This window comes from Tamandua tetradactyla, chromosome 5, assembly GCF_023851605.1.
Source record: "Tamandua tetradactyla isolate mTamTet1 chromosome 5, mTamTet1.pri, whole genome shotgun sequence".
NCBI classification, from domain to species: Eukaryota; Metazoa; Chordata; class Mammalia; order Pilosa; family Myrmecophagidae; genus Tamandua; species Tamandua tetradactyla.
Genome location: NC_135331.1, coordinates 73,920,894 through 73,941,861, shown reverse-complemented (window position 1 = coordinate 73,941,861; position 20,968 = coordinate 73,920,894).

Sequence of the window (20,968 nt, the reverse complement as noted above, 5' to 3'; positions counted from 1 at the left end):
GGCGATAGGTATGGAGCAAATGGGACTTCCATATATTGTTGAAGGGAATGTAAGATGGTACAAATTGTTCAGAAATCATATTGGCAATTTCTTATGAATTATACACTTGCGTTGTGTCATCATTCTCTTCTAATCATTTAACCAAGAGAAATGAAAGCCTATATAATGCAAATACAAATCATAGCCTGTATATTATCAAAAGCCCAAAACTAGAAACAATCCAAATGTTCATCAAAAACTGAATATATAAAGAAATTGTAGAATACTAATGTCATTAAATACTACTAGGCTATGTTAGTTTCCTAGGACTGCTGTAACCTAGTACTACAAACTGGGTAGCTTCCAACAACAGAAATTTACTGGTTTATAATTCTGGAGGCTAGGACCCTAATTCAAGGTGTGAGAAAGACCACACTCTCTGGAGTCTGTAGGGAAGAATATAACCCATGTCTTTTTCTTGGCTTCTGGAAATGGCCAAGAATCCTTTAGCCCTTGACTTGCAGCCCTTTAATCTCTGCCTCAGACATCACATGCTTATTTTCCCTAGTGTCTGTCTGTGTCTGTGACCAAATTTCCTATTCTTTTAGGGGCAATAGTCTTATTGGACCAGGGGCCCACCCTAACTCCAGTATTACCTCATTTTAACTTAACTAATTCCATTTGCATTGACCTCAATTCCAAATAGGATTATAGTCATGAGCCCAGAGTCTAGGACCTGAATATCTGTTTTGGGGGGCCACAACTGAGCCCATTAAATTAATGTAAAGATGAATTACAGATGTATGCAACAATATAGATAAATCTGGATCTATTATGCTTAGCAAAAAGGGCCAGAAACAAAAGAAAATAGGAGAGATGATTTCATTTATGCAAAATTCCACAGCAAGCAAATCTAATTTACAGTGGCAGAAAGCAGGTCATTGGTTATCTGGGGACAGGGGTAGAAGTTAAGTTATTGACTGTTAACTGACATGAGGGAACATTTTAGGTGATAGAAATATTTTATCTCTTGTTTATGGCTTTGATTGCATGAAGATATATATTTATCAACACTTAACACAGCATTTAAAATGGATGCATTTTAAAAGTAACTTACACATCAAAAAAAGTTTAAATTAAAAAAGCGAAGACATTCAAAATTTTTAATGCCAAAACAATAATAAACAGGAGAAAATGGATTGAAGAAGACATAACTATAGGAAATAGGCAAAGAGAATCCTATATACATGATATTTATAGACTCTGAGGGAAAAAATAAAATGTAACAGAAGAAAATTAATATTGAATATGATAATTTAAAACTATTATTCACAAAATAATATGAAGTTATAAAAGACACAACTAATAAAAAATAAGCTAGTTAAACTATATTAAAATCAGAAAAGGAGACTTCAGAACAAATGCTATTTCAGAGTATTTCAGTTTGCTAAAGCTGCCAGAATGCAATATATCAGAAATGGGTTGGCTTTTTCCATGGGGATTTATTAGGTTACAAATGTACAGTTCTAAGACCATGAAAATGTCTGAATTAGGGTATCTAGCGGTAGATACTTTCTCTAAGGAAAGGCTGTTGACAGGCAGGGTTCCTCTGTCACATGGAAAGGCACATGGTGACGTCTGCTGGTCCTTCTCTCTTGTTGATTTCAACGGCTGTCTCCAAATGTTTCTGCATGTTTCTCTCTCAGCTTCTCTCTGCTCTCAACTTTCACTTATCTTTTTTATCTTTTCATAGAGGACTCCAGCAAGGGGATCAAGACCCATCTGGAGTGGGCTGTTTCACATCTCCACGGAAACAACCCAATCAGCTGGTGTCACCTAACAACACGTCTTGCCCCACAGGGGTGAATGAAGAGAATATGACCTTTTATAAGGTCATAACAGCTGCAAAGCAGCATACTCCACCCTCTTCACCCCCAAAGGACATGTCTTTCCATATGCAAAATGCGTTCACTCCAACACAATATCACAAAAGGTTAAATCATTTAAGCAATGATAATAAGTATAGTCTTATCAACATCACTTATAGGCATAGTTTGTCCTAAGGCAAAGTTCTCTTCTGCTGTGGATCTGTGAAACTTAAAACGAGCTATCTTCTTCCAATATACAAAGAGGGGATAGTCATTGGACAAATGTTACCATTTCCATAGGGAGAAATTGGAAGGAAAGCAAGGGTTAAAGTTCCAAAACAGTTCCAAAAACTGCAGGGCAAACTCCATTACATTTCTAGTCTAAGAGTGATCTATATAAAGATGTTTTATCCCCAGGGCTTGAGAGACTGACAGTCCTACCCTCTCCAAGGCCTTACTCACCAGCCCTACCTTCTCCAAACACTGGGGTAAGGGCCCCAACATCTCCAAGCATTGGGGAGATCACCACATTCTTGGCTGAAACCTCTTCAAGCATCAGGGGAACATATTGACTCTATGCCATCTCTAGCCACTCTCTCAGCTCCCTTTGTACAGTGGGGTGGTGGCCAGGCTCTCCCCAATCCCCATGGAATGTTCTCCACCCTCTCTATGGCCTGAGGTGGCAGCATTCTTCCCGAACAATGGGGCAACCCATTCCCCAGGAATCTGAGAGCCCTAGTATGATAACTCTTTTCCTGAACAATGGGACAGAAGGACCTCCCTCTGCAAACTCCAGGACACACTCACCCGTTCCATGTGCATGGGTTGGTCTGTTCTCCTGGTCCAAGGTTTCTTTGCTCCAGACCTCAGTTTCCATGTTTCTGCCTTTGAGGTCATTTTTACTTCAATCTGTCCCTTTTAGTCCAGACTGGAGTAGTTCTGTTTACACAGATTCCACAACAATCTTGTCAGTTTAGCATGCAGCACACAAGGGTCCCAGATGTCAGACAATAGGACTTTCCACAGATCCTTTCAGGATAATTCCATTTTCAACCCAGGAATGTCCTGAAATAGCTGACTTATTCCATTTTTGATCAAATCCTCACATGGGACACTATGTTCTGAGAATTTATTTTCCAAAAGCTTAGAATTTTCCAAACTATCAGTTTCTGGTTCCTTGTATTCAAGAATTTAGTTCTTGGCTTATCCCTTTCCTCTCACATTTCACTATAAGCTGCAAGGAGAAGCCAGGCCATATTTTTCACATTTAGTTTGGAAATTTCCTCACCTAGGTATCATGCAATATGCTTCTAAACAAATCATAGACCAAAAAGAAAATCTCAAGAGAAATTTTTTTAAAAGTATCAAAATTTTAAGTATTTCAATATTTGAAATACTGCATACAGGAAAATGAAAATCCCTATATTAGAAAAGAAAAAAGAAAGGAAATCAAAGATCTATGCTTTAACATTAAGAAAGAAAGAAGCATGCAAAAGAAGAATAAGGAAAGCAAAACAAGCAGAAGAAATTGAGTGAGAGGAGTAGAAACAAATGAAATTCAAAGCAGAAAAATACCAGAGAAAATCAATCCAACCAAAAACTGGTTTTTTGAAAATATTTATAAAACTAATAAACTCCTTACCAGACTGACCAAGAAAAAGATAGAGAAAATACAATTTAACGATCCCGGGAATGAAAGAGTCCCCTTTCTTTCATCACTGTGATTCATTAAATGTTAAAAAATATCATGGGGAAATACTACAAAACACAATATATCCCAAAACTCAACAATCTAGTCCAATTTCACTTCAATGATAAAACACTTCAAGAAGAAATAATACCAATTTTACCAAATCTCTACCAGCAAATGCAAGAGGAACTGATGCCTCTCAACACAAATTATGAAGCTAGCAATAACCCAATCCCAAATCTGGGCAAAGTTATTATAAGTAACCCCAATTAAAAAACCATCATTCTTCACTAATATAAACAAAGTAAGCAAAATCCACACAAAAAAATTAGTGAAGTATATTAGATGGAGGCCTCCCAAAATACATGTTCACCCAGAATCTGTTACTATTAACTTATATGGAAAATGATGTGACTAAGTTAAGAATCTTGAGAGAAGAAGTTTATCAGAGTGAGCCCAAGATGCAATCACAGTAGCCTTACTAGAAAGATGAAGATGGAGATTACAAACAGACATGCTATATTAGCTAGGGTTCTCTAGAAAAAAGAATCAGCAGAAGATATCTGTAGATATAAAATTTATAAAAAGTATCTCACATAACTATGGGAATGTAAGGGCCCAAGGTCTGTAGGGCAGGCTATGAAGCTGGCAACTCCGATGAAGGGTCTGGATGAACTCCACAGGAGAGGATGGCTGGCTGAAGCAGGAAGAGTGGCTCTCCTTTCTGAATCCTCCTTAACACCCCTCCAGTGATTAGATTAAGCATCATTCATTGCAGAAGACACTCCCCTTAGCTGATCACAAATGCAATCAGCTGTGGATGCAGCCAACATGATCATGATTTAAGTCCATGAAATGTCCTCATAGCAACAGATAGGCCAGCCCTTTTCCAACCAGGCAACCGGGCATTGCCATCTGGCCAAGCTGACACATGAATCTGATCACAGCACATGCCAAGGGTTTGCCATATGAAAACACAGAGAGAAGAATATGAAGGCAGGGATGGCATGGATGATACCACAAGCCAAGAAACACCAGATACTGCAAGAGGCAAGGAAGGACTTTTGAATTCAAAGAAGTTTTTTTTTTAAAGAGTACTAAAATGGTTGTACACCCAAATGAAAAAACAAAAAACAAACACATACTTCCACTTTTGACAAACATTAATTCAAGTTGGATAGATCTAAAGGTAACATGTAAAATTGCAAAATTTCAACAAGAAAACACATATGCAATAATTATACAAATCATGTTTTCTTACTTTTCCATTCCTAAATATTTCAGTATGTGTTTGTCATGTCTATCTTAATAGTTCGTGGGTTTATGGAGGACAGGGAATTTTATTTTATGGTTTTTACGTCTTCCATTGATATACTTCATACAATTCCATACCAATGTTTATGATCAGTAAATGCTTGTTAGCTCACATATTAATTTGCCTTTCATACTATGATTCTCTAAAATATATTCCACACATTTTTTATAGATAGAGATTTTATTTCAATTTAGGGATATTATCAAGTGTAAAGAAAAAGAGGTTAGCTGTTACATTTGCAATCATTTAACAAGAGAGCAGAAGATGAGATAGGTGTTAGTGGAGTATAATTTTAGACCACAGTATGAATGTTAATTGAATGTTATTGCTAATACTACAGCTATAAGAGTCTAGTCACTCATGAAGTTAGAAACAAAGTGATGATGGGTGTCAAAATAGTGAATTAAAACAACCAAGTAACAGAGGATCTTGCTTTCATTCCATCATCATCGTATTTTAAAAGAAATAAAATTGAGTGTAGCCAGCTAAAGACAAGGAAATGAAAATGTTAAATTTGTGTTCCTATTAACTATTTTGTACTGTATTTTCAGAAAGAAATTTGGAGTCAAAAGAATATAATTTTCAATAATGTATATATTTGCACTCATAAATAATTGTCACTCATATCCATCATTTGAGTATTATAATTGATTAATTTTGCAATTGTTTTCTTAGTTATTTTTGTACCAGTGAAATCATTTTATTCTAAAACAACAACCACAAACTTATAGAATGGGTCAAAAGAAAACAATTTTAAAAATTCATTCCCACAAGTTCTGAGAAGGAGAAATTTACTATCACATAACCAGCAATAAGGTAAATATTTTTTTTATATGATTCATAGCATCTTGATAAGTGGCAGACTGGCTATTGAATAAAATCTATTTTGTTCCATCACATAAAAAATACAACACTTGCTTCTGATAACCTCACAAAGTCAAGGAATTCCCTGAGCTTAAAGATTGTTCTAATGAGAAACCAAAAAAGATTTTCATGAAGCTGTTCATTTTTTTTAGTGTGGTACTGTTTCTATAATTGATAAATTAATGTTCTAATTGTACTATTAACTATGGTCAATAGTTTACATTGTTACTAACACTTTTAAGTAGTGCAGTACGTTTGTTACAATTTCATGTAAGAACAATTTTATGATCATATTATTAAATATAGGCCATCATTTGCAATGGACTATATTTTATCTTTTAATTTTTATTCTTGTAACATACATATGACCTAAAATTTCCCCTTTTAACCATATTCACATATATATTTCAGCACTGTTAATTGCATGCACAGTGTTGTGCTACCATCACCTCTATCCATTTCCAAAGCTTTACAATCAACCAAAATAGAAATTTTGTGCAAATTGAGCTTCCTGTACCTACAACTGAGCCCCTGATAACCTACATTCTAGATTCTAACTCCATGAGTTTTCTTATTCTAGCATATCAATGAGATCATACAATATTTGTTCTTTACTCCATGGCTTATTTCTTTCAACATAATGTCTTCAAGATTCATCCATGTTGTTGTAAGAACCAGAACTTTATTCTTTTTTAATGTTAAGTAATATTCTATTGTATGTATATATCACCTTTTATTTGTCCATCTGTCAGTTGATGGACACTTGGGTTGCTTCCATTTTGGAAACGGAATACTCCACTGTGAACAACGGTACAAACATCTGTTTCACTCCCTGTTTTCAATTCTTTTGTGTATACAGGGGTTGTTGGATCATGTGGTAATGCTGTACTTACTACATAATCTGAGGGACTGGCACACTGTTTTCCAAATGGCTGCACTATTTTACATTCCCACCGGCAATGAATGAGTGCTCCTATTTCTCTATACTTGTAATTTTTCTTTTTTTTTTTAATAGTAGCCATTCTAGTGGGTATAAATACTATTTCATTGTGGTTTTGATTTTAATTTTCCTAATAGCTATGATTTTGATCATCTTTTCATGTGCTTTTCTTTCCATTTGTATATCCTCTTTGGAGACATGCCTATTTAATTATTTCACCCATTTTTTTTTTTTTTGGTTCTTTTTATTATTGAGCTGTAGGATTTCTTTATATATTATGAATACTAAGCCCATACTTGATATGTAGTTTTCAAATATTTTCTCTCATTGAGTAGGTTGTTTTTTCACTTTCTGTGATAAAGTATTTTAATGCACAAAAGTTTTCATTTTGAAGGGGTCTGTTTTATCTTTTTGTGGTTGTTGCTTGTGCTTTGGGTATAGAGAATCTAAGAAAACATTGTCTGACACAAGACCTGAAGATGCTTCCCTATATTTTCTTTTGGGAGTGTTATATTCCCAATTCTAATAGTTAAGTCTTTGCTTCATTTTAGTTAATTTTTTAAGTGGTATGAGATAGTGGTCCATTTTCTCTCTTTTGCATCTGTATAACCAGATTTCCATGCACTTTGTTGAAGATATTGTTCTTTCCCAGTTAAGTGGACTTAACAGCCTTGTCAAAAATCAATTGGCCATAGATGTGAGGGTCTATTTCTGAATATTCAATTCTATCCCAATTATCTAAATACCTATCCTTGAGCCAGTACCACTCTATTTTGACCACTGTGGCTTTTAAAGGCTTTGAGGTCAGAAAGCCTGAGTCTTCCAAACTTGTTCGTCTTTTTCAAGATGATTTTGGCTATTTGGAGCTTCTCATCCTTCCAAAAATTTTTGATAATATATTCTTCCACTTCTGCAAAGTAGGCTGTTGGAATTTATTATTATTATTATTATTGCCTGGGCAGGCACTGGGAATAGAACCCAGGTCTCCTGCATGGCAGCCGAGAATTCTGCCACTGAGCCACTGTCGCACTGCCTGGCTGTTGGAATTTGATTGGAATTACATTGAATCTGTAAATAATTTTAGGTAGACTTGACATCTTACCAATATTTAGTCTTCCAGTCCATGAACACAGAAAGTCCTTCCATTTATTTAGATCTTCTTTAATTTCTTTCAGCAATATTTTGTAGTTTGCAGTATACAAGTTCTGTACATCCTTGGTTAAATTTATTCCTAGATATTTGATTCATTTAGTTTCTGTTGTAAAAGGAATACTTTTCTTTATTTCTTCCTCAGGTTGCTCCATTACTGGAGTATAGAAATACTACTGATTTTTCTGTGTTCAGCATGTGCCCCACCACTTTGTTGAATTTATCAGCTTTCTGCTCTGTTTCCCTTCTCTTCTCTTTCTGTGATTCCTGTGATGCAGATGTTTGCCTACTTCATGCTGTTACTCAAATCCCTCATTGCTCATTTTTTTCTATTATTTTGTCTACCGGTTCTTCTGACTTTGTTTTGATTTTAGTCCTTTCTTTTAGTTCATGAATTCTTCTGCCTGGTCGAATCTGCTATTGTATATCTCTGGTGTATTTTGATTTTCCATTTGGTGGCGTTCATTCCCATACTTTTTCTTGTGTTTCTTTTCGAACTTTCACATTCTTCTTTATACTCACACATTGTCTTACTATCCTTTACCTCTATATCCATCTTTCCCTTTGTCTCTTTAAATGGATTTAGTAGATTTGTTTGAACTTCTTTGATTAAATTCTCCAAATTCTACCTTTTCTCTGAAGTTTTAATTTGTCATATCTTGACTGCCATAGCTTTCTGTTTCTTAGTACAGGTTCAGATTTTTTGCTGATCTCTGGACATCTGATAATTTGGTTAGTCACCTCTGAATGTCAGTTTCCTCTCTTTTATCTAGGGTTTTATTGCTGATTGGCTTCATCTTAAGGCTCCTCTTTTGGTACTTGATCCAACTTATTCTGGAACTTTAGAGTAGTCTGAGCGTAACTATTCAGATTTTCTCAGCTCGGCTTCATCTGGTTCTTGCCCTGGTTACATGGTCCACTTTTAAAGATTGCACTTTTTGTGTAGTTGCTTTACTTCTAGAAAAAAAATCTTCCACCCTACTGTTCCTTTTCTGGGAATTTTGATCTTATCTGCTTGTTTTGGTGCAGAATTTTCCCCCCAGCGCCTATGATTTATTTAAATTTTCTCTCTCACTAAGTGCCTCCTTTCCTTACACTTTTTAGTTAGGGAACCATGCTGTCTTACAGCTGTCCAGTACTACCTCCCTTTTTTATTTTCTGTGATATTTTTCTGCCTTGAGTTTCTTCCCCATTAAGGTATCCTGCCCATGGACACAGTTGTGGTATTCCAGACAGGTGAGTCAATCCAGAAAAATCCATCTTGCATTTAAGTGGTCCTGCCACAGAAACTGGATTGAGTGTGCACATTTCTTTCAAGTGGTTCTGCAGTGGTCTCTTTTTTGTTGCAGCAGCAGCACTTCCCAGCTGCTTATGTTCTGCCCTGAGTCGATGCAGACTTGTGTCCATGTGCCTGGCTATGCCTGGGGTTTTAACTCACTTCTGTGGATTGCTCTATAGGTTGCATCCATGGCTGAGCCATGCTGCCTCTCTGCCACCTCCCAAGCTACATGGGACTAAGTGAGGCAGAGGTGTCCAAACTTGTGGGTCCAGGAAAAGTTCTCCTACTTGATTCTGGAGAGTATTTTTCTTTGATTCAGCAATATTTTTAGACTCCTTTTCCCATCTCTATTGTCCTCCAGAGTTCTAAGCAACTGGAATTTGCCCTTTTCTTAGTTGACTCTGAAAGGAGACTTTTCCATGGAACAGCTTGTGCTGCCATGCTGATAATGACACCCTGTCTCAGTTATTTTTTAATGTATATCTTGATAGTTCATCTTCTAATGAAATAAGTTAAATGTTCTTAATGTAGTTTTCATTTGTACTAATCTCATCATTAATGATAAGGTTTAAGGTGCTGTCTTAGTTTTCTAGGTCTACTGTGAAAAAGACCACACACTGGGGTTTCATGTCTCACAATTGTGGATGCCAGAGGCTCCAAATAAGGTTTTTAGCAAGACTAAACTTCCTTTAAAGTTGGTGGGGAAAAACCTTTTCCATGCCTCTCCTGGCTTCTTTTCCTTTGTCAGCAATCCATGGCGTTCTCTGCCTTTGTCGTCCATGTTGTTTTCCCTCCTACCTCCGTCTGTCTTCTAATTCCCACTTCTCATAAGGAAGCTGGTGTTGGAGTGAGGGCCCAGTCTGCTCCAGTATGACCTCATTTTCACTTGCCTAATTCCATCTGTAACAATCCTGTTTCAAATAGGTCACATTCTGAAGTACTTGGGATCAGGAATTTAGCATATCTTTTTGGGGGGCACTATTCAACTCATAACAGGAATTAATACACAGTTTGAAATCAAAGATTCAGTTTTAGTTTCTGACTAAACAAATGCCATGCGATAGGTGGACTTCCACAGTGGGAATTTATTGGCTCAGGGTTTCATGGCTGGAAACAGTCTAAAATTGAAATGTCAGGAAGGCAATGCTTTCTCCCTGAAGACTCTGGCATTCCAAAGGAGGATGTTAGCATTCCTTGGAGTTTGGCTTTTTGCCACATGGCAAAGCACATGGCAATGTCTTCTCGTTTCTCCTCCAGGTTCCACTGACTTCCAGCTTCTGGCTGCTCATCACAGCTTCATCTTTATATTCAATTTCCTTTGCTTATAATTACCTCAGCCATATTGGATTAAGGCACATTTGGGCCAAACCTTGATTGAAGCAACCTCATCTAAAAGTCTTGTTTATAATGTGCTCACACCCAAACACGTGGATTAAGATTAAGAGCACGCTTTTCTGGAGTACATATATCCAAGTCATCAGAGACAATACCCTAAAATAGGAAGTGAGGTAGATGTAGAGAACTTACCCAATAGGCAAGAATTAGGATGTAAAATTCTGAAAGGTTTATTGGTGGTTTTACCAGCTGCATATGAATCTACAATGATTATGTCGATTATTTTTTATTTCTATTTTTTCCTCTCTGTGGCTGGGCATATATGTGTTTCTAGTGACTTTATAATCAGGTGGCAATCAGGGCTAAGTAGGTTTTAGGACATGTGGGAACTATGCTTGAGGGTTTTGAGGACTTTATCTGAACCCCGGCCAATCAGGAAATCTCCAATCAGGAAATTCAGAAGTCATTCTTAAAAGTACAACAATGTTGGGTCAAAAATTTAATTATTACTTGGTATCAGAAGTGAGAGTCCCCCTACTTAAGAGATATAAATAACTCATCATGAATTCCTTGCACGTGGCTGTGGAGAAGTTCGCCTTTACAGAACCTCCTCTCCTTCCTTCTCCATCTCTTTCTTCCTTCCATTCTCGTTCTTGCTGTTTCTCTTTCTGTCTTGCCTCATTAAAAAATGACTTTGAGACACTTATAAAAATAATTAAAATAGAAAACTATCAAGATAAATCTTGATATAATCCAATAAAGGAAAAACAGATCTATTTTAGAGATGGTCTCAGATTAGCACACTGTAATATATGCCACAGTTTCTAGAAAGGCTAATTAAGTTACCATCCCAGTCAGTGCCTTTGGGCTTTCCACAAACTTTCTCCAAATGATGCTCTCTGATTTGTATGTAGGAATTGCATGTTTACACAACTTCATTTACTTAGAGAAGAGAGAAGGTATATGCGAAAAGATGTGAGAGTAAGTGGAAAAAATGTATAATTATCTGTGCATCAAGCCCTCATGATTTTCCAAGAAAAAAAATATTTTTATCATGTTTAGAGAAAGTATTTTAATTTATCTGAGGACTTATAACTGCCTATATGCATTTGAAAGTTTTTCTTATTTTATATCCCTTAAAATAGTTAATAAAACTGATAAAGAAATCACTGTTTTAGAAGTCGGAATTCTATAAGGATCATAAATGAAACAAATACTTCTCATCTGATCTCATCTGTAGATTATGAGCCCTTAACAAATGTGAATGGTTTCTGATTAATCTCATCATTCCCAATCATCACTAGCAGTGTTTTACATGCAATAAGAGCTGGTTTGATTGAAATGAAGCATATTTTGTTCTGTTTTGTTTATTCTCTAAAAAGTGCAAATCATGTCTATGCAAAAATTTAGAAAAGGTTTTAGGTTTTACTTGAAGGAAGCTGTACTTTTTTGGATGCTGATATGAGGCTATTCATGAGGAGAAAAAAGAAGATAAAAAAGAAATTCAACAATTAAGCATGGGTATGTGTGTGTGTGTCTGTGTATAAATGCATATTTGTTTGTATGGCATAACAACAGACACTGTTGCTTGCCTATCCACTATCTATCTCTCCATCTTCTACAACCAAATATTCAATTTTTTTTCAGAGTTACAAATTATTCAGAAAAAAAAATACTCACATTCTCAGACTGTCTTGCATTTCATGTCCCAAGTGCAGGTCAATGCGAACATATAAGATGAAAACACATGCATTATGGATGAAACTAGCTTTTTCAAAATAGACAGATTCAGCCACTATGTGCTTTTTGTCATTCCCCTTCTCCTTGACTCCTAGAGGTGTCACAGCCATCTTGCATGTATGAGGACAGAAGCCACACACAGAGGTAGACAGAGCCTGGGACCCTGATGAAGCCATAGAGCCTCAATTCTAGCCCTATATTCTCTACCTCTGGACTTCTTTTATATGAAAAAATACACCCTAAATTGGTTAAGGAAATATGGTCAGACTTTTGTTATCTGCAGCTAAATGTAGTCCTAGGTGATTCATTAGCCCTTTTTGCAGTAGAGATTTAGGAGTTCATAAAGTTATAAAATAATAACATGGGGAAATGATAGGGTCTCAGGAAAGGTTAGTTCAGAAACAAAACAGACAAAAGGATCCATATACTTGGTTAGAAGACGCTCACAAATTTATGATTTTCTAGCAACCCATCCTGGGTGGAAGTATGTTCCCAGTCCTATGATCAAAGCAAATCAATTGCTTTGATAAAGCTCTTCTGAGGGTCTGATCCCAGAATGGAATATATCTAGAAGAGACTAATTATGGAGGAGGGCAAGAGAGAGAGAAAGTCAGTAGTGTATTTAAGTAAGAGAAGGAAATTATTTCACAGCAAGAATGTAACTAATGTGGTGTTCAGCCTAGATACCATAATTTGTGTTAGGAATGTATAAAGAATTCTGAAGCAATGTGACAGTGTTTAAATTTCATGTAATTTACCAACGATAGATTATAGGGTAAGGCATTGTGGCTTTTGTTGTAAAACTATTTCTAGAAGAAGGAATTGATAGCCATTATGAAATCCATGTATAAAGTGAGATGATGCCATTCTCTATATATGAGTTTGACAGTATCAAGTAATTTTTGAGTCCTAAATAATTTTCAGGTATTTGAAGGATAACACCAAGAAATTGGTCTAGTTTGTATTCATGAGCAGTAAGACTTTGTGAAGCAATGTTTTTTCCATGTTTAGAGAATTTACTGCAATGTCTTGATAAAATTCAGGTAATAAACTTAAAAGTAATGAGAATTAGCAAATGGAAGCCAAAGTCAGGGCAAGCATGGATCTAGGGACACTCAGCTGTACCATGCGGCTCAGAATTAAGGTTTGGTATATAATTTGCGTGTATGGAGTTGGATTTACCAAAAATGGGTAGCAAACTTGCATGGTACTTGATTCAGACTTATCTATATTGAATAATTGGAAAAAATATATCAATAAGGAAGGGCTAAATTCTCTTAGGAGGCAGGCAGTGGATGTTAACAGGTATATATTCACTAGACAGAATCTTTTGGTGGGTCACAGTTGAGCATTACCTGTTGCTATTCCTCTAAGATTTCTCTTGCTCTGTATAATTGTCTCAAATCCTTGAAATATTAACCATTTTTCCCTTTTATGTTATGTGCCTATATCCAACAGTTATTGGTTCCCATGAGTGAGCCTTCATTGCTTACCTTTCCTTCCCTTTCTTTCCCTTCCTTTTCCATCTCTCCCCCACCCTTCCTATTTCTTCTCTTTCCCTCCTCTTACTTTTATTTTCTTTTCCCTTTCTGTTCCTTTCTTTGGATATTTCCAGAAAAGCCTGATAATTTCCTAGTATGTATAAATAGTGAAAAATTACAATTCCAGTTCTCCAGTACCCATTCTTCACACTTGATCATAAAATAAATGAACAAATTGTCCCTCTTAATCACTTTTTTGAAGGGGCTGGGAAAGATGCTGCTCTCAAAAGATTTGATGACAACAAATAAGATGAATAGGAAAGCATATTTGAAAGAAAACTTGGGTAACCCCTTTACCAACAAAATCATATGTAGATAGATTCCTAGTGTTCTGGAAAAAAGTCAGGGATTTCTGCTGTGTCTTTATGATTAAACTAAGAAGGACATTTGTTTCCTTCTTTCCCTTAGTTTTACTTCCTTTTGTTTGCAATTAAGAATGATATATTAAACTAATTAAACTCACCTCATGTCCAGTACATTTTCCAGATAAGAGAAACCTTTGTGAAAAAAAAACATGTAAAGCTATTCATATTAGACATGCCATTTCTCATTTCTAGCTTCACAGCATTTGGGTTATAACTAAGATAAGTCCTTTTGTTTTACCCTCTGCCTTAACGAGTGCCCTAGACTATTTGTAGTACACAGGATTGCACTGTTGTCCAATTAGGAAAGTATACAGGATACAAAGCTTATCATTAGTCCACACATAATTAAGCCATGCATCTTATACCACTATCATTGTTTTACCTCCCTAAGAGATGCTCATTATCATGCATAACTTTTGCTTTTTGGCAAAATTGAGAATTTCCTTTGGGGGTTGAACCTCAAAGTAACCAGACATATTCATTAACTTTTATGGCAGCTAAGGTGTTGCACATCCTTATACTGAAGGGTCGTATCTAAAATTGTTACCTTTGCTTCCACATCTATTTGTTAAATACAATTTTTATATTATTATATATCTGAAAAATGCAGATTTCTAAATATATTTTTTGTATATGTTTAAGTAGAAATGGCAATTATTTTTTTATTGTAAACCAGGAGGCAGTGTTTTATGAAAATAAACCTTCAGTAGGTCACATAACCATTTACTTTTGTTATTTCAGAGAATTTGAAGCCTAAAGGTATTTTAGTGGTTACTGAGATTAGCCATTTTATTTTATAGATGTAGTTGGAAAGGCCTAGAAAGAGTAAAAGACTCACCCAATTTGGTAAAGGAATATTAAAATCATAAAGTTTTTATTCTAACAACTATGCTTAATTCATGGTAAAGAATGCTAAAGTGCTTTAAAAAAATGCACATAAAATACAGGTCGGGCAGACAGAATTACCCAAATTTCATTTCAAGCAATCCTTCAAATCGCTGCAATTACTCTTTCTAATACGTATGTTTGAGCACAGCCCTCCTCTGTTTTAAATGTCTTCTTACCAGATAACTAGAACTATCTATTACCTATGCAGCATGGGGTTTTTATTATTTTTACCTAATGATGTCTCTTTTTGACAGATGAGTTTTTAAAAATTCCTGTTTCTTTCAATACACCTTTAAAGGTTTTTAAATTGTTTCATGTTTGGGAAAGTGACATTTTTAAGAACCTGATTTGTAATGTATAGTAACTTGATTTTTTCGAAAAAGTCAACAAACTGCAAGTACCTATAAATAAATGTCGTGTATATATAGATATAGTTTGCTAGTTTGCTAGCTGCCAGAATGCAATATACCAGAATCAAAATGGCTTTTAAAAAAGGGAATTTAATAAGTTGCTGGTTTACAGTTCTAAGGCCGAGAAATTGTCCCGATTAAAACAAGCCTATAGGAATGTCAATCTAAGGCATCCATCTAAGGAAAGATACCTTGGTTCAAAAAGGCCGATGAAGTTCAGGGTCTCTCTCACAAGTGAGAAGGCTCATGGCGAACACAGTCAGGGTTTCTTTCTCAGCTCGAAGGGCACATGGCGAACACGGCATCATCTGCTAGCTTTCTCTCCTGGCTTCCGGGTTCATGAAGCTCCCCGGGAGGCGTTTTCCTTCTTCATCTCCAAATGTCACTGGCTGGTGGACTCTCTGCTCCATGGTGCTGCAGCATTCTCTGCTCTCTCTGAATCTCTTTCTCCAAAATGTTCCATCTTTGGACTCCAGTAAACCAATCAAGACCCACCCAAATGGGTGGAGATATGTCATCACCTAATCCAGTTTAACAACCACTCTTGACTAAATCATATCATCCAGGGAGACGATCCAATCACAGTTGCAAACATATAGTATTGAACAGGGATCAGGGATTACTTTACTTTTATGAAATGGGATTTTGATTAAAACATGGTTTTTCTAGGGGGCATACATCCTTTCAAACCAGCACAGTATATATATATATATACTTCCTTAGTTCTTCATCATGTGTATCAGCGTTTCACAAACTTGGGTGATCATTAGAATCCCACACCTATTCAGCAACAAAGAACATTTTGTCCTATATGCTTATCTTTTTTGAAGTGTGTGTTTGTTTAGATTGTATGTATTCCCAAATAGTTTATGAAAACCCTGACAATCACATTTTATATATCATTAAATTATCTAAAACATATAATTGTGACTTTTACATGGTAAAGTGCCCCTTGAACATGAACTTTCTTTACAAGATCATTATGGATGTCTTTTTCTTTATCTTGTATTATATGGTGGAAAATATATGATTTGTATTTTCCTATCAAAATTTGCTGCTCCTTCTTTGAGCTGGAAATGTACTCTTATAAATCCCTCTATATGAGATGTCTTCTACTTATTCTCTTATCAGAGAGTGGAGAGGACTCATAAGGACCAAAAGTGTACTTGGAATGTCTTGTATGGAATTAGGAAATGGCTGTGGCTTTCAAGGGTGTCTATAGTTTATTAAAATGAAATTATTGGTTGTCTGCTTATTTAGAAAAAAGCTCCCTGTATGACAAACTGTCTTTATTAACCACACATTGTCTAACTATGTAATAAAGAGATATGTATGTATATATCTACATCCCTAACACCACGATATCTACAGAACTTGGATAACCATGTTGTGTTGGTTTCCTGGCTGCTAAGACAAACACTACATATAGATTGGCTTAATTGAAATTGGCTAAAGTGTTCTAGGTTAGGAGAAGTACAAAATCAAGGCATCAGTTAGTGATGCTTTACTCCCCAAAGGCTGCGGTGTTCCAGGGTTGGCTGCTGGTGATCCTTGCGTCCTTGACTTTTCTGTCATATTGTGTGCTGGTTTGAAGGGATGTATATCCCCTAGAAAAGCCATGTTTTAATCTAAATCTCATTTCATAAAGGCAGAAAAATCCAGATTCATTACTGTATGTTTGAATCTGTAATTAGATCATCTTCCTGGAGATGTAACCCAATCAAGAGTGGTTGTTAAGCTGGATTGGGGGAAATTTGTCTCCACGCATTTGGGTGGTCTTGATTAGTTTACTGGAATCATATAAAAGAGAACAAGAGAGAAAGTTAGGAGATTCTGAGAGACCAGAACGACATAGCCATGAGAAGCAGAGAGCCCACCAGCCAGCGACCTTTGGAAATGAAGAAGGAAAATGCCTCCCGGGGAGCTTCATGAAATAGGAAGCCAGGAGAGAAAGCTAGCAGATGATGCCGTGTTTGCCATGTGCCCTTCCAGCTAGAGAGAAGCCCTGACTGTGTTCACCATGTGCCTTCTCACTTGAGAGAGAAACCCTGAACTTCATTGGCCTTCTTGAACCAAGGTATCTTTCCCTGGATGCCTTTGATTGGACATTTCTATAGAATTGTTTTGGTTGGGACATTTTCTTGGCCTTAGAACTATAAATTAGCAACTCATTAAATTCCCCTTTTTAAAAGCCATTCCATTTCTGGTACATTGCATTCTGGCAGCTAGCAAACTAGAACATATGGCAATGCATATGTCAATGTCTTCTCCTTCCTCTTCCAGGTCCCATTGACTTCCCACTTCTCTTCTCCATGTAGCTTTGTTTTCAGAAAGCCTCCCATTAATAGTATTCAGGTCCAACCTCATTCATTTAAATTAAACCTTAATTGAAAATAAAATCTTTAAGAGGTGCTATGTACCTGGGTTCACACCCATAGGAACGATTCTGATTAAAACACATTTTGTTTTGTTTTTCCCACCCTGTGGTACATAATTCAATATGCCACACGTGTCCCAGTTTCAGAGCAATATTGCAGTATTGAAAATGTAGAGAGGTCTCCAAAATATTTAAACAACTCACATCCTTGTTTACACTCTTGAAAAACATTGAAAGGGGATCTAAAGACATAGCACACACTACTACAAGTCCTTTATTCCTTTATTTCCTTAATTCTTTAGTTCCCTAAAACTCTCTGGAGATTCTTGCTCTGCGAGTCACAGCCAGCATTCACATTCATGCCACTGTTCATTTTTCACATAAAACTTCATTTTCTTGACCATTTTTGTCACTATCAAGGCCCCTAATCATGCTCGTGCTACACCCTCAAGGCCATCACAGTGCTAAAAACATATGCGGTTCCCAGCTATTCTCCTCTGGAAGAGGTGGGCTCTATCTCTCAAGCTCACTTCTTTCCTCACCAGAATCATCTCTAGCTCTCTCCCTTGTTACTCTAATTGTGCAGGAATTGGGAGTATAGGATTGCTGATTCTCACATTAACATTTTTTATAATTTACCAAGTTTTAATATTTATAATTAAAATATTTAGTGTACAAAATACAGAAAAAGGAAATAAAAAAAACACCCACATTTCTACTACCCAATGATAAACACAATTAATAGCTCATTGTGTCTTATGGTCTAATTAGAGGTAGATATACTTTATTTTCAATAATGGAATTTGGATTATATTGCATATACAAGCTCCTATTCCCCACTAATTCTTTGAGGATATTTTCTAAAGAATCTTTCAATGCCTCTATATAAATGTGATTTTAAAATAATTTCATTGCATTTTATTATCTGGGTAAACCATGATTTCCTTAATCCTTCTCAGATATGTCGGCATTTAGGTGAAAAATACTGAAATGAACTTCAGCAATTTCCATTTTATGGAGAGAAAAACCTTGTTTCAATACCTGAGGAGATTCACAACTACTTTTGAAAACTCTTCAGAATCTTCAAAGAATCAAAGGCACTTTCAATTCCAAAAGAAAATGTTTGTTATAAAATGAAACTGGTTTGGGTTCAATTGAACATTCTTTTTAAGTTGCCCAGAGAATAAGTGAGTCAAGGTGTCACTCCTGTTCCAGCGGAGAACACAGAAATTTATTACATTTCTACTTTTTTGGAGGGTTAAATGTGTAGATCAGCTTGCAAAGTGCATTTTAAAATTTTGTTTTTATGATTACCATAAATATATGCTCATCAAAAGATATTTTAAGCTCACTGTAATCATTCAATTACTTCATCAATCTAAGGTAGACAGCACTATTTTTCATGGTAATTTTATTCAGTATTTTGCAGGCCAAACACCCTAAAAATGCATTTCTTTAAAACAAATGAAATTGGGACAGTCAGTAAAAAGAGGCTGGATCTGATACAATCTTTAAGTAAATGCCGACTTCAGTATTCTATTTATTTGTTCAATCTGAGGACGATTGACAGGTAAAGAGAAAAATGATATATTTTAATCAGATTCTAAAGACATAGCTTAGCCCTGTGACAGAAGGTTCCAAACTGTAGAATAATCTTTTTCCCTTCTCTGAGCCTCTTACCATAAAAAAAAAAAGAAAACTGCTTTAAAAGTTTCAAACATTATCCTTTCTAGCAACCTTGAAAAATTGGCATGATCCACACTTCTGTTAAAGAAACTGAGCAACCAAGAAGTTAAACTTTTAGCAAAAAAATGCAGATAGAAACTTAGCAGGTGAAGTCCCGCTAGCTCTCACACTGTGTTTCACTATTGTACCTCTGATGCCCTCTCAGGAAAAGTAAAAATAAAGCCCACTGTCCCGCCATGCTGTTCTGAGGACGCCAACAATGCTACTTAATGATGACAACCTCAACAGCAATAGCGATAAAGAACAAAGCATCATCATGATGGGAAAAGTTTGAGGAAATTAAAAAATCTTCGTCAAAAATTAAAGGAGGAAAATACTGTTTTCTAGAAAGCTTTTCATTTTAGGTCAAAATTTAATAGTGCGCTGATATTATCATCATCACAGTTATCATTTTCTGAAGAGCAAGCCCACTTGCTGTAGCTTTATCAACTGATTAATTATAAAAGGAAAAAGAAGCAGACTTTTTTTTCAGAATTTTTGGCAGACATGGATTTGAACAAAATGAAGTTATTTTTTAGGTCAAAAAGTGAATGTCATCAAGTTCATATCATTTGCCTTATAAAACTTAACCTATTTAGTTTCTCACATCAAACTATTGATTTAGGTTTCTTCCTCTTGTCGACTTCAGCTTTCCTATGAATTCCCCTGAGGTTCGGTAACCTCCTCCATCACACTTGTCTTTTCTAATGCACCTTTCTTTATTCCTCCAGCCAAAAGGAAGACAATATTAGCATTTCCTAGGTTGTTCTTTTTGGGGGCACAGGTTCTAGGTCCCACGCATTATTAGTGAAAGAGTACACAGCTGATATTGTATTAAAACCCAAAGCTAAAGTCAGAGTCATACCCCCAACTGAGAAAGTTTTAAATTCTTGGTGGACTTTGGAATCAGTAAGTTTTTTGGTATGAATCTCATTTCTAACTTTATAAGCACTGCAACTTCAGGCAAATGAACTAAGATCCCTGACCCTCAATTTTCATACCTATAAAAAAGTAACGATATTGTTTGCTTTCAAGGGAAACCATGAGATTTTAATAGTGTAATGTAATTAATGTAATTTTATACTGTATTTACACTACCCTGACATTGATATATAGTAGTTGTGCAAAAATGCAGCAGCTAAAAGCTGCATCCACAGCTATGAAACAGAAGAGCCAGGTTGCTCTAACTAAAAGTGTTTTTACTTTGAACTTACAGTGTACCAAACTTTATTGTCAACATTTTTTTTTCATATGTTTCAACTTCAGATTCTTTCATTACAAATCCAGAGCCACAGAGATCAAGTTATCCAGGAGGATAATTAAGCAGCAAAATGAATATAAACTGTGGCATAATGTAGTTTCAAACACACTTGAAATTGCCTTTATCCTGAGCATTGAACCTTTCTCTCTTTAGGATGCATTCTCACTACATATATATATAAAGATAGATAGATAGATTAGATAGGTTGATAGATAGATGATAGACAGATAGTGAGATCTTGA